At 36.7% G+C, this 11,738-nt stretch overlaps 4 non-coding genes across 4 annotated transcripts; 1 reads left to right on the forward strand and 3 right to left on the reverse strand.

Annotated features, from left to right (window-relative positions):
* Positions 1 to 50: 50 nt before the first annotated feature.
* On the reverse strand, positions 51 to 122 carry trnam-cau (transfer RNA methionine (anticodon CAU)). Its single transcript has one exon. It is a non-coding gene; the product is annotated as a tRNA-Met (tRNA).
* An 11-nt stretch (positions 123 to 133) lies between these two features.
* trnah-gug (transfer RNA histidin (anticodon GUG)) lies at positions 134 to 205 on the reverse strand. Its single transcript has one exon. It is a non-coding gene; the product is annotated as a tRNA-His (tRNA).
* Positions 206 to 283: 78 nt separating this feature from the next.
* Positions 284 to 371, reverse strand: trnay-gua (transfer RNA tyrosine (anticodon GUA)). The gene is given in 2 exon segments: positions 284 to 319; positions 335 to 371. It is a non-coding gene; the product is annotated as a tRNA-Tyr (tRNA).
* An 89-nt stretch (positions 372 to 460) lies between these two features.
* trnam-cau (transfer RNA methionine (anticodon CAU)) lies at positions 461 to 533 on the forward strand. The gene has a single exon. It is a non-coding gene; the product is annotated as a tRNA-Met (tRNA).
* Positions 534 to 11,738: the final 11,205 nt, after the last annotated feature.

Here is an 11,738-nt window from a genome sequence, read left to right on the forward strand (position 1 = left end):
AGATGGGCAGGTCATTCAGACACATTGGATGTATTGTGAAAAGGTCAGCGTAGCAGAGGATGGTTTCGATCCATCGACCTCTGGGTTATGGGCCCAGCACGCTTCCGCTGCGCCACTCTGCTTTCAACCCTCATGCCGTGACCCGGATTCGAACCGGGGTTGCTGCGGCCACAACGCAGAGTACTAACCACTATACGATCACGGCTTCTTGTGTGAAAGTGTCTTTCGTCAGCCACTCCTAACGAACCTTTCCTCTGAAGATTTTGAGAAAAGAGAAATGGAGTCCTTCGAGCCGGAGTTGAACCAGCGACCTAAGGATGTCCAGCGTTGTACCCTACAGTCCTCCGCTCTACCAACTGAGCTATCGAAGGTCGCATGGCACGGTGGTAAGAAGCGGAAACATGCTGCTACACAGCTGCCTTCGAAAGCACAGGTGTCTCTTAGGTAGCCTGTTTGCGGAGCCTCGTTGGCGCAGTAGGCAGCACGTCAGTCTCATAATCTGAAGGTCGTGAGTTCAACCCTCACACGGGGCACGTGTTTTGATTAAGCCAATAATTTTGTCACTCGCTGCGACCAGTCAGTCGTGGTCTGACACGATGACGACAATGTCCAAGCTGCTAGATGGGTATAGTGGTGCAATGGACAATGTGTCTGACTACAGATCAGAAGATTCTAGGTTCGACTCCTGGCTAGCTCGAGCAGCTTTCCTTTTGTCGCCCGAGCAGAGTCCTCGGTTTCATCTCCGTCCCAAGCCCTTGAGAGGAGCGCCGATTGATGCCACCTCTTTATTCCTCGCATGCCAAGGAAACAATGGAGGAGCAGAGGTTGCACTAATAGTCATCATTTATGTGAGTCAGATCTTTGGAACAGCTCGGAAGGATGTCGGAAGGATTCAATTGTAAACAATGTTTTGATGCAGCTCAGAAGAAGGAGTAGGGTTTGGGTTTCTTGACAAAAGAGCACAGACAAGAGATGGGCAGGTCATTCAAACACATTGGATGTATTCTGAAAAGGTCAGCGTAGCAGAGGATGGTTTCGATCCATCGACCTCTGGGTTATGGGCACAGCACTCTTCTGCTGCGCCACTCTGCTTCCTGCATGAGACAACTAAAATATGCAGGTTGCCTGTCCTCGAGGACCGACTGGACCCCTCTAAAGGATGAGGTGAGATTAACTTTCTGGTGTCCGTTCCTCATAAAGATGAACATACATATGTCTCATATCATTAAATGCATCTTGCCACTTTTGCTCATATGTCACCTGAAAGCAGAAAACGTTGTCATTTTAGGTAAAATTTTACTTAAGACTTGAGCTGCACTCCATTTATTTTCTCCTTATTGCTTTAACATTTTGTGTTTCATTTAAATTTGTATTGGTAGATTTAAAACATAAAATAGGCATTTAGTTTCAACATCGTGGATGTCAAAGATCTATTAGATGAAATCCTGACATTCATTTTTCTTTATTAACTTTAATTCCAGTCTTGCAACTTTTGGATGCATTTCTGCTACAACACGCCTGAATCAGAAGGCTGAATTTCCTCCTTAGCAGTTTTGCAATGACTTGGTCATTAACCACTCATTTGATGCTCTTAGACACCTGTGTGCGATAATCTTGTCTGATTGATTGGGATTTAAAGAGCTGTTGGAGAGTTACACTGATGATCAGCCTTCTTTATGAAGTCAAGACCTATGTTTTTTTTCCTCCTTTATAGATCTAGGTAGTTGGGTTTGTTTAGGGACTGTCAGCTGTAACATGGTTCAAATGCATATGTGAATGACAAGAGGACAGGAAGCTACTCCAAAAGCGGGAAATGCAAAACAGCGCAGGGCATTCTGGGTAAATACAACCAAAACAAATGGGCAAATCTAGGGTTAGTGGGAGAAACTTCTTGTAGTCTTTTGCCAAAATCAAAAGACAAAATCCTATGATGTCTAATTCTGACACCATTCTGTTTTTTATTTACATTTTGTGAAAGAGGAATTTGCACTCAATGTCTTCCTGGGTGGTTTTTGTGACCTTTCTTTCAGTGGTTCTTGTTGAAGCAGATGTGAACATGTTTTAAAGGGGATAATTTATTTTAAAGGTGTGGTATAAAAAAGCATCCCATCAGCTGAAAATGTAACAAATTATGTTATTTAATTTATTTATATAACCTTTATGTCACCTGGGCAATCCCATTCAGATTAAAAATCTCTTTTGTAAGAAAATCCTGGCCAAGACTGGAAACACCAAACAGAAATTACAGAACATGTATAACAAAATCAGAAACACTGTCAAATAAATAAACTAAAAGAGTCCTTAGTTTAAATATTTACAGACAGACGATTCCTTCTCAAAATCAGTCAGAATAGCCTTAAAAACATTAACGACAACAGAATCTTTTGCTCCATAAACATGGAGCAGAAAAACTGAAAAGATTTCTTTCCCAGTTCTGATCCTCAATCGACCAGAGTATTGGTATTTGCCCTCCTTTGTGTAAAGCTAACCTGAGGAGATTCTGGTGATGTGTTGTCACACATCACCAGAATCTCCTCTTCCCCTCAACTCTGGAACAATAAGCAATTCAAATTCACCTCTCTCTTTAAGAGCTATCTCCAGATTTTATCCCTCAACCTTCGTAGCAGCTTCCATTTTTCTCCAGATGCCTGCAAACCGCAAATACAGAAGCCACCCTTAGTTGTGCATATTTATAATTGATTAATTCAGCAAGAGTAAAAAAGTATCTGGTTTGGAGGCTACTTAAATTCTGAGTAACTCTTCAAAATGACTGATTTAATATTTAAATTTGTGTTGTAAAATACGGAGAGCAGAGGAAATGTGAACCAGGTTTCAGTAAGACAAAAAAAATCTGTGAAAGATCTCTGCCAAAAAGATGGAACAAAGTAATAAGAGAAGATGTTTCAACAACTGTGACACAATTTTCAAATTTAAATATTTACAATAACTAAAGATGACTTTAATCCAGTTTTACCAGGATTAAAGTGTAGATGAAACTGTAAAGTCTGTCTCTGTGCATCTATAATTCTATTTCCTTCTAAATCCCTACTTTCATGTTCATTGTTTATTTGTTTGCTCCCTTTTTCATGCATGCCTAGACTAATTCTGCTGTCTTCTGGGAATCAGCCAGAATGCGTCAGCTCTGTTTGAACGATTTATTTTTACCATCAGTGGCCTCACATCCCACTGAGACCAACTGCAGCGCAGTGACAGCCTCTTTGGTTACACACTGGTCTACTTTAGACCTTTTGCGGGGATTCCAGCAATCAAGAAGTCAAAAAATAAAACCCAGAACATGAAACCTCCTCAGAGCTTTGATCCCAGGGCTGATTGCCTTTTGGCATTTTTAAAATCAACAGTCTGCTTCAGGAGAGCCATGACGAAAACTCTCTTCTTTTTGGCAGAGTAAAAGTTAGCCTACAAGAAAAAATGTTTAATTATTTTGTGCTATTACATATAAAACAATATTGATATACATAAGGTTTGTCATATATTATTTGAATTTAAGATTAATTTGAAGAAGCAACATTGCAGAGCTAATTTTATTATGAACTTTATTGGTTGTAAATGTTTACATTTACCTCCCAGCAGTAGCAGTTTACCCCAATCATGGCATCTGAAGGGAAAACAAAAAAACATAAAGTGGTATGAAGCTGTATAAGTAAAATAACCTTCACCTGTCATTTAATTACCACCAGTCTGAACCACAGATATCCAGTTCAACCTGGAGAGACTCAAATGGAGAAAGAAGGCGATTAAAAGAGTTTAATGACAAAATGAACATAAAAATAAACAAAGTCCTTTGGCGTTCAGACCCCGGCCGGGGACATCGAGCTGGACTTCGATAAGCTCGATGAACATTCCTGATGCAGTATAGGAATGTAGACCCCCCGGGGCCTGTACTGGTGGCGGCGGTTGGAGGAAGATGAGGCCTGAGAGCCGGGAGCAGAAGGTGGAGATGGGGTGGAGGTGGGTTGATCGCAGCTGGTGAGCAGAGGAGGCTATGGGTGAAGGTCCTTTTAAACTGGAGCCCAAATGATGATTGGCTGGAGCGAGGCTTGGTCCGCGCCGATAGGTCCAGGTTGCAGAGAGGCGGGCGCTGATTGATGAGGCAGGTGCGACTAGAGTCTTCCAGACTGAACTTTTGTCAAGACTCCATTTTTCATAACAAAATCTGCACATTTTCCCTCAAATTTTTACATTTAAATATTTCAGTATTTTTTTAAAGTCATTGTTAATATTTTATTTTTTATTCCCTGTGTTCTGTCAGTTTGAGCTTAACTCCCTCCAGTATTTCCTTCAGAAGACGAGACGTTTGAAACATCAACAAGAGTGTCAGACAGTATCTTAGTGACCTTGGAATGAACCTAAAGTATTAACTCTCTTTCAGCTCAAGTTGTGGGAGAAAAAACTAAATAGTTAATTTTTTAAACTACTTGAATATAACACGTAATTAGTGTCCACATTATCAGTAGCTTATAAAAAATAACATTTTGTAATAGCAAAATTACAAAATGTTATTTTGCTATTACAAAATAATAGCAAAATTATTATTATTTTATTTAATTGTGTTAAATAAACACAATTAAAATCATCTTATAAGTCAATGAAAAACATCCTATCTCTTCCTGTCGTCTTCGTCATTTCCGCCAGTAGTAACACCTGGTTGTTGATCACATGAATTGTGTGATGCAAAAAAATTTATTTCCATTGCAGTTTTGCGAAATACACTAATTTCGACAATGTGGAAAAATCACCTCTTTTTGCACAAGGATTACAATTATTTTTAATTGCCATGCTTCCATGAAGCAAATTTATTTTCATAATTCCAATTTACTCAATTTTATTGTCAATGGAAATGAAGCAAGACTTTTAACTCAGCAAGAAGGTCTGAACCATGCAGTAAGGCTCCATTTCACACACAAGACTTAAAGTTTCTCCAGTCCTTTTCTTTCTTTTTCTGAGTGTTTCTGTTTTCTTATTTTAATGTATTATTCAGTCTAGTCTCTTCAACTCTTCAGCTCAGCTTTAATGGCATACATTAAACAGAAGGACAAAACAAGCCTTTCAACTCTTTCATACACTGAAGCACAATGAAATGGTCCAGAAATGTGCTTACTCACTGCTGGTGGAACCTTGTTACATTTTATCTCTGACATATAATGGAAAACTCTTCAACCACTACAGTGTAAATACCTTATAAATAGAGAAGGCTGAGTCATGAAACCATGTGATGATCTGGATACTTGTAAAAAGCATTATCCCAAGTGAATTAGAGAGTCTGGAAAATATGTAGTTTCACAATTAAATTTTTGAGTCTGAGAAATTTTCTTTCATTTAAATCATATTCCTTTCACCTATTTTGGTAATGACAGCAGCAGCTGGAGTGAATAAAAGCGTCACGGCAGGCCAGCTTTGCCCTCATTAGCAGCCTGGTCGTGCTCTCAGTCGGCTGTTTCTCCAGCGGGAAACAAGCAGAGCAGGAAGGTGGATCAGGTGAGATTTCCCCTGCATATTTTCTCTTTCCACTGCCCTCCTCTGCAGTCCTTGTCCCTCTCCTTGAAGCCCAAGGTTGTACAGAAATGTCAGGAACACAAGGTGCCAGACAGGCTTCCGCCATCACCATGTGTTATGGTTACTGTTCCCTCATTACAAAGTATAACAGGGTTACTCTCCGAAATTAAATAAGGACTGTGTGATGATATCTGAGTAACCTCCTGACAATGCGTTTTATGCCTACTGAACCCTGTCTGGGTCAGAAATTAGTTTTATTTTCATGCCTATCAGCTTAGTTCTTCTCGGAATACTCAAGGTTTCTTAAAGCTTTGCTTCTTCATGATTATTAAAGAGCATGTAGTATGCAAAGTTCACATTTTGCATGTTTTTGTATTTCCATTTGGTTCTGAAAACAGGCCAAGAGCTTAAAAAAAACACAGAGCTGTTTTTGTTGTTTTGTCTGGAAAATGGGCTGTTTCAAAAAACCTCCAGAATGTAATCACAAATCAGCAGGCACTACCCGTTGCCTAGCAACCCCAGCCAAACCCAGCACGTTACCTAGCAACCCTAGCAGAGTTCCGTTACCATGCAGAAGCCACTTGTTGCAATTTAATTTTTCCAGATAAATTCAAAAACGCACATGGCTGTTTCTCAAACCTTGCATTGAATAAAGTTTGATGTCTGTGAAGTTTTGGTTGTCGATTGTTAAGAATTCTTGAAGTAGTTAGATGTTTATAGTCATGCTCTTATTTTGAAGTAGGTGGAAGGTGTTTACTCTGATGTTCCATTTCTTCTCCTCACTGTCTCACTTTTTTCCCCCAAGTAATTTTATTTCAAACAAACATACAGGAGCAAAACAAATCATGGACTGTAGAGAACCACATAGGAACATAAATACTTTAAGAGCATAATAGAACATGTGCGTTATAATTAATGTAATTTGAACTGAAGTGCCGACCCATGTTTCCTGTATAGATTACAGTTTTTAGCATATCCTTTTCTTTGTTGCATTACATTCATTTGGCATACTCTTCTTTAAAAGACTTGATGGTACCATTACAGATGCTGCATCATTATCCATACATGATAGTGCTTTCTATTTTTTGTAGTAGAGTTTTGTTTGAGAAAAGTGCTCTCTGAAATCAATAAAACTGTATCCAGCTTGCCTGCATTTTGGTATTATAAATCCAGCTGGTATAATAAAACCATTTATTCATTTAACTGATGTGAATTACATCAAATTAGGGAACAAAGGCTTTGGCTGTGATAACTATTAAATAAGCTGAAATGTTAAGTAAATTTGTAGGAATTTTAGTAAACTAATTTGAAAGTTAAATATTTGTTTAATTTTTGAACAATTTCTGCTTTTTTCAATATAAATAGCTATATTTTGATGTTTTAGTCCACCTGTGTTTCTCTTGCTTGTTCAATCCTGCAAGTTTTCAAAAAATCTTGGTGAAATAATGTGTCTGTTTATGTCAGCACATTTTGTTTCTGAAAAGGGCTTCCATTTTGTCATCTGGACAATTTGCTGAGAGACACTGGGACATTAAATGCAATATTCTGGAAAACATAATGCGTGCATTTTGCTGTCATAGTTTGTCATCACACTTCTGCATCCTGAAATGTCAAACTGGGTGTTAATTTATTTAAATTGCTTTAGAACCGGCCCCCTCTATTAGGTTATCTCTGTATTTATCTCTCTAAATAAAAGGCCTACACATTGACTATCTGTCGAGATAGTGCATTCAAAAGGTTTCACAAATCTCTAAAAGAAGCACCCAGTTGTGTTATTAGACATTTAAATGCTGGAAAGTGTGATTCCCCACCCCCCACTTAAGACATTGTCTTAATTTTGTTGTCACCTGTGACATTTTTTCAGCACATAATTAACCACAAAATTAACCTATAAAGGATGTTTTTTTAATTATGTAATTATTCTCTGTTAGCACAAAACAGACAAATCAGTGTTGTTTTCCAGGTTATTTATTTCAGACTGTGTAAGGATGGTGATTTATTTCTGTATGTTTTTTTTCAGGTTTGACGTTGAATATCCAAAGTTTTTTCTTCAAACCTACAATATAAACTTTAAAAGCTATTTATGTGTTTCCACACATTCCTTCACAGTTATTGGTATCCATGGAAGATTGTTAAAAGGCTTAAAATAAGTTGATCTTTGATACAATTGTGTACTTTTCAGTGAAAACTTTATTTTTCTAACTAGATCACAGCTGCTACACCTGCTACTATCTCCAAAACCCCCCTTGAAATATGTAAGAACGTTTTAGTAAATGTTATGTTTTTTAGGTTTATCTGGACTTTTAATTGGTAACCCATATTTTCATGTTTCACTGCTGTACAAATACACAATGCCAATTATTTTAGCCGATCTTCAACATGGAAATGGGAAAAGATGCCGTTAAAGTGAGGCAGAATAGCAGCAAGAGAAAATATCATATCTAACATCAAAGGAAAAAATAAAAATAAGTTTTAAAAAACAAACTGTGGCAAAGAGGAAGTAAAATAGACATTAAGAGAGCTTAATGTCTGCACCGAATAACTGAGTCACCATAGCAACTACTACATGATCTACATGTTAACCCGTTGAATGTGAGGCATACCAGGAAAAAACCTTTTCTGATCTACCATCATAAACCAAGATTTTAATTTTTCTGAACTCTTCTTGTGTCTTCATCAAGTGAATCTGACATTAAATGTTTCAGTCAAAAGCTCTCCAGAAGCAAAAGATGGATATGTGGAAAATCCCATCATTCTGTCTTTTTATAAATAAACCAATGACTTACTCTCAAATTGTTGAGAATGAATAATTAAAAAAATCAGTAAACAGAATATTTTTCTTAATGGTGATTTTCAAGTACAGGAAATATTTTTAAAAACATAAATATCCAATCAAACTGAGCCAACACAAACATTTAAATATGTCACAGAGAGAGTGAAATATAATATTTTTAAGGTATTTCTGCACTCTCCCCATTGCCTCTCCCAGAAATCATACTTTATAAGCAGTTCCTCACAGTGGAGAAAATAACTACATCTTCTAAACATGATAAATATTTATAAGCTACAGAATGTGTTACTTTCTTTGGACGATGTCCTCTAATGAATTTTTTTTGCATTTTTGCTGTGTTGAGCTTCATTTTTGCAAGAATTTTGTGCAAGTAATACTTTCAGTTATGTTATACAGTTTCAATGAAGTAAAATACATTACAATCCTTTCCATAAATATTCTATTTATTTGCAGACTTTAGCTAGCATTTTAATTCCTCTTTTCATTGTATAAGAGTGGATAATTTGAGACAAAACGCATTTTGAGACACTACAAATAAATGATAGAGGCTGCAGGATGGAAAAGAAACAAAACTGATCTGTCAAATATAGTTACTGCAATACATCTGTCAGTTTAGAGACTTCACTATTGATAAAATAAGAAAAATATTTAAAGGTATGTTTTCCCCATCTACTAAAATGCAGTAATAGGAAAAATGTGAAGATATTTTTAACTGGTGTTTTTGCTCATGATGGCACAAACTAGCACCGATTGTGGCTAATAGTCTTGTTCTGCTGGAGCCGCAAAAGTGAAAATTATTCGAATAATTGTCAATCAGAAAAGGGATTATTGATCCTGTCCTTCTCATCCTTTAAAATAATCAGTTTAGTTTGGGTCAAACTAAAAGTATAAAACCACAGTATGCTCTTTTTCATTCAACTTTTTTTTATTTACCATTACCAAGTCAGATCATGACCATGATTTTATCCTGTCAGTGCACTTGTGACAAGATTCCCATTACCATAACTGGCTGCAGGTAGATTATTTCTTAGGTGGATGTTCATCTTTTTTTTCCCCACAGAGTCAAATGCCAGCATGAATTTAACTCCATTTCATGAACTTATAATGCATGACTAAAACCTTTCTGACCTAGAAGATATTATGGTTAATGGTTTTATGAAGTTTCCAAAGACATTGGTAAAGTATTTGAAGTCTATAATAGTAAGCTAACCAAAAAAATCTTACAGTGAAACAGAAAATGACATTATGAAATCTGGAGGAAAAAGAAAACTGGACTTGGCTTCAAGAAAGACTAGCATAAAACATATTGTCACTATAAAGTTAGCTTTTTCCTCACTCAAGAAGCATGGCATTAACTTTTCATCATAAGAATTTAGTGTGTTGATTTAGATCTCTTGTTTTTGTAAAGCTTTGACATGTTGATACCTATTTTAGGTTATTCTGATTTTCTTTATGAACTAAAATCACAGACTACAAGAGCAGAATTACAATTCACGTTTTTCTAGCCTCCTGTATTAAGGATTACTTTATAATTAACAATTAGAACAGCTAGCAATACGAAACACTCAAAAGTCTGCAAACGTTCCCAAATCTATTGTTTCATAATAGACAATACAGAAAAAATGATACAGATAAAAGGGTTTTACTCTGTCCAACCTTCTTGTTAACTGCTGTAAGTCTTGCTTTCGCTTTCTCGTATGCTGCAGATGTACCTCTAGATTATTCAGTTTGCCTTTTAATAGTTTTATATGTATCTGTGCTTCATTCTAATTCTGATTAAGATCTTCCACTGAATTTTACCACTAAAGTGCTGCAGACACTTGGGAACACAAGTGACAGTTTGCAAAGCAGCTATGAATCTGCTAATGGGGTTGATCCACACACATTTATTCCTCAGCGCAGATCAACAAAAGCCAAGCATTATTATTATGCAAATACTAATTCAGCCTAGTGTCTGAGGCATTGGCAACAGTGGCAGCTCTCCCAGCACTCTAAGGCTAATGTAAAATCACAGAGACATCTGAAGGCATCGTGGTTACATCTGAGCTCCCAAAAGCTACAAATGGACTGAATTATGCTTTTATCGGAATGTATTTTCCTTCATCTCCTTTTTCCCCCGAAGTTAATTTTTTTCCCAAGCAGCAGACATGAAAGTCTTCATTTGAAGCTCTTAGAGGGATTAAATCGATTTAAGAAAGCTGCACAGCCAAGGTCAAGGATGGAAAAATATTTCAAGCCGAAAATCAAAATAAGAGACAGTAAATTCTAGCTGTATGATTCTAAGCAATTTTGGTCACTTCCTGGCAGCGCGCTTTTAAAAAATTTCCCTTTTTAAATTGTGAAACAGTTTGAGAATATCTTTCTAAATATATCAGCTGCAAATGCTGCTTGACAGGGTTTGCATTATGAATTAAAAAAGGCACAGGAAGGATTGGAGTCCTGTTATTGTTGCAGGTAAAATCATGTTATGTTTGTGCTTGAACCCCATGTGGAGCCAGTTCCTTTCAGCTGAATGCATTTCATTTTACCTCACATGAAAAGATGAGAAAACCCATTATGGACGGTCTTGTCATAGGAGAAGATAGAGGCTGCAAAGAAAAACAAAATGAGTAATCCCCATCCACTCTGCGTCTTTCTCCCTCTCTTACTTACTTATTTTCCTTCGACCTAGCATGGCTTACATTGAGCATAAAATAAGAAGCCAGCAGCTCTATGAATGGACATTTCTCTCTCCAGCATTGCTACTTTTTGAAGAATATAACTGAGCTTCAGTAGATCTGGGCACTAAATCATAATTCCACTTATACATTATACACTGTAGTGATTGAAGATAATTCGCTCCTACAAAAGGAACAGCCCAATCTTGTTATAGAAAATGCAAACGCCAACTTTTGTTTACAACATAGTGTCATTTTCATTAGCTTCAAGCATCATGGAATAGAAACAAAAGGCTGAAAACACTGGTCTGTGTGTAATTAATTTGTTTCATGTAGTGTACTCACTGAAATAAATTTTTCAACAATTTTCTAATTTATTAAATATGCAGAATTGTGCTTCTCAGACGCATAAAGTTACCAGATTTTCTTTTCAGATCTTATAGCAAGATTTGGTTTTAGAAACAAAACACACCAATGCCTTATTATTTATAAAACTAACATGACAAATGGACTATAAGTTGAGTCAATTTTTAATTTATCGCCAGTGTAACGTTCATACTAACTGTAGTTGTTGCCAAAATAGATGTTTCTGTCGCCAACCAGGCAAGAAAAATGTTTTATGTAAATTATTTTTAGTCCTTCTACAATTCAGAGTAACTTCTAGATCAGTGATTTTGACACAAATCTCTTATGTGTTTCATGTTCCACGCTCCAACATCGTCTGTGTTTTGTTGCATGTGGAAAACTGACATTCCTTTAATGTCAACAGGCAGCAA

This window comes from Poecilia formosa, unplaced genomic scaffold (assembly GCF_000485575.1).
Source record: "Poecilia formosa unplaced genomic scaffold, Poecilia_formosa-5.1.2 Scaffold605, whole genome shotgun sequence".
NCBI lineage: Eukaryota > Metazoa > Chordata > Actinopteri > Cyprinodontiformes > Poeciliidae > Poecilia > Poecilia formosa.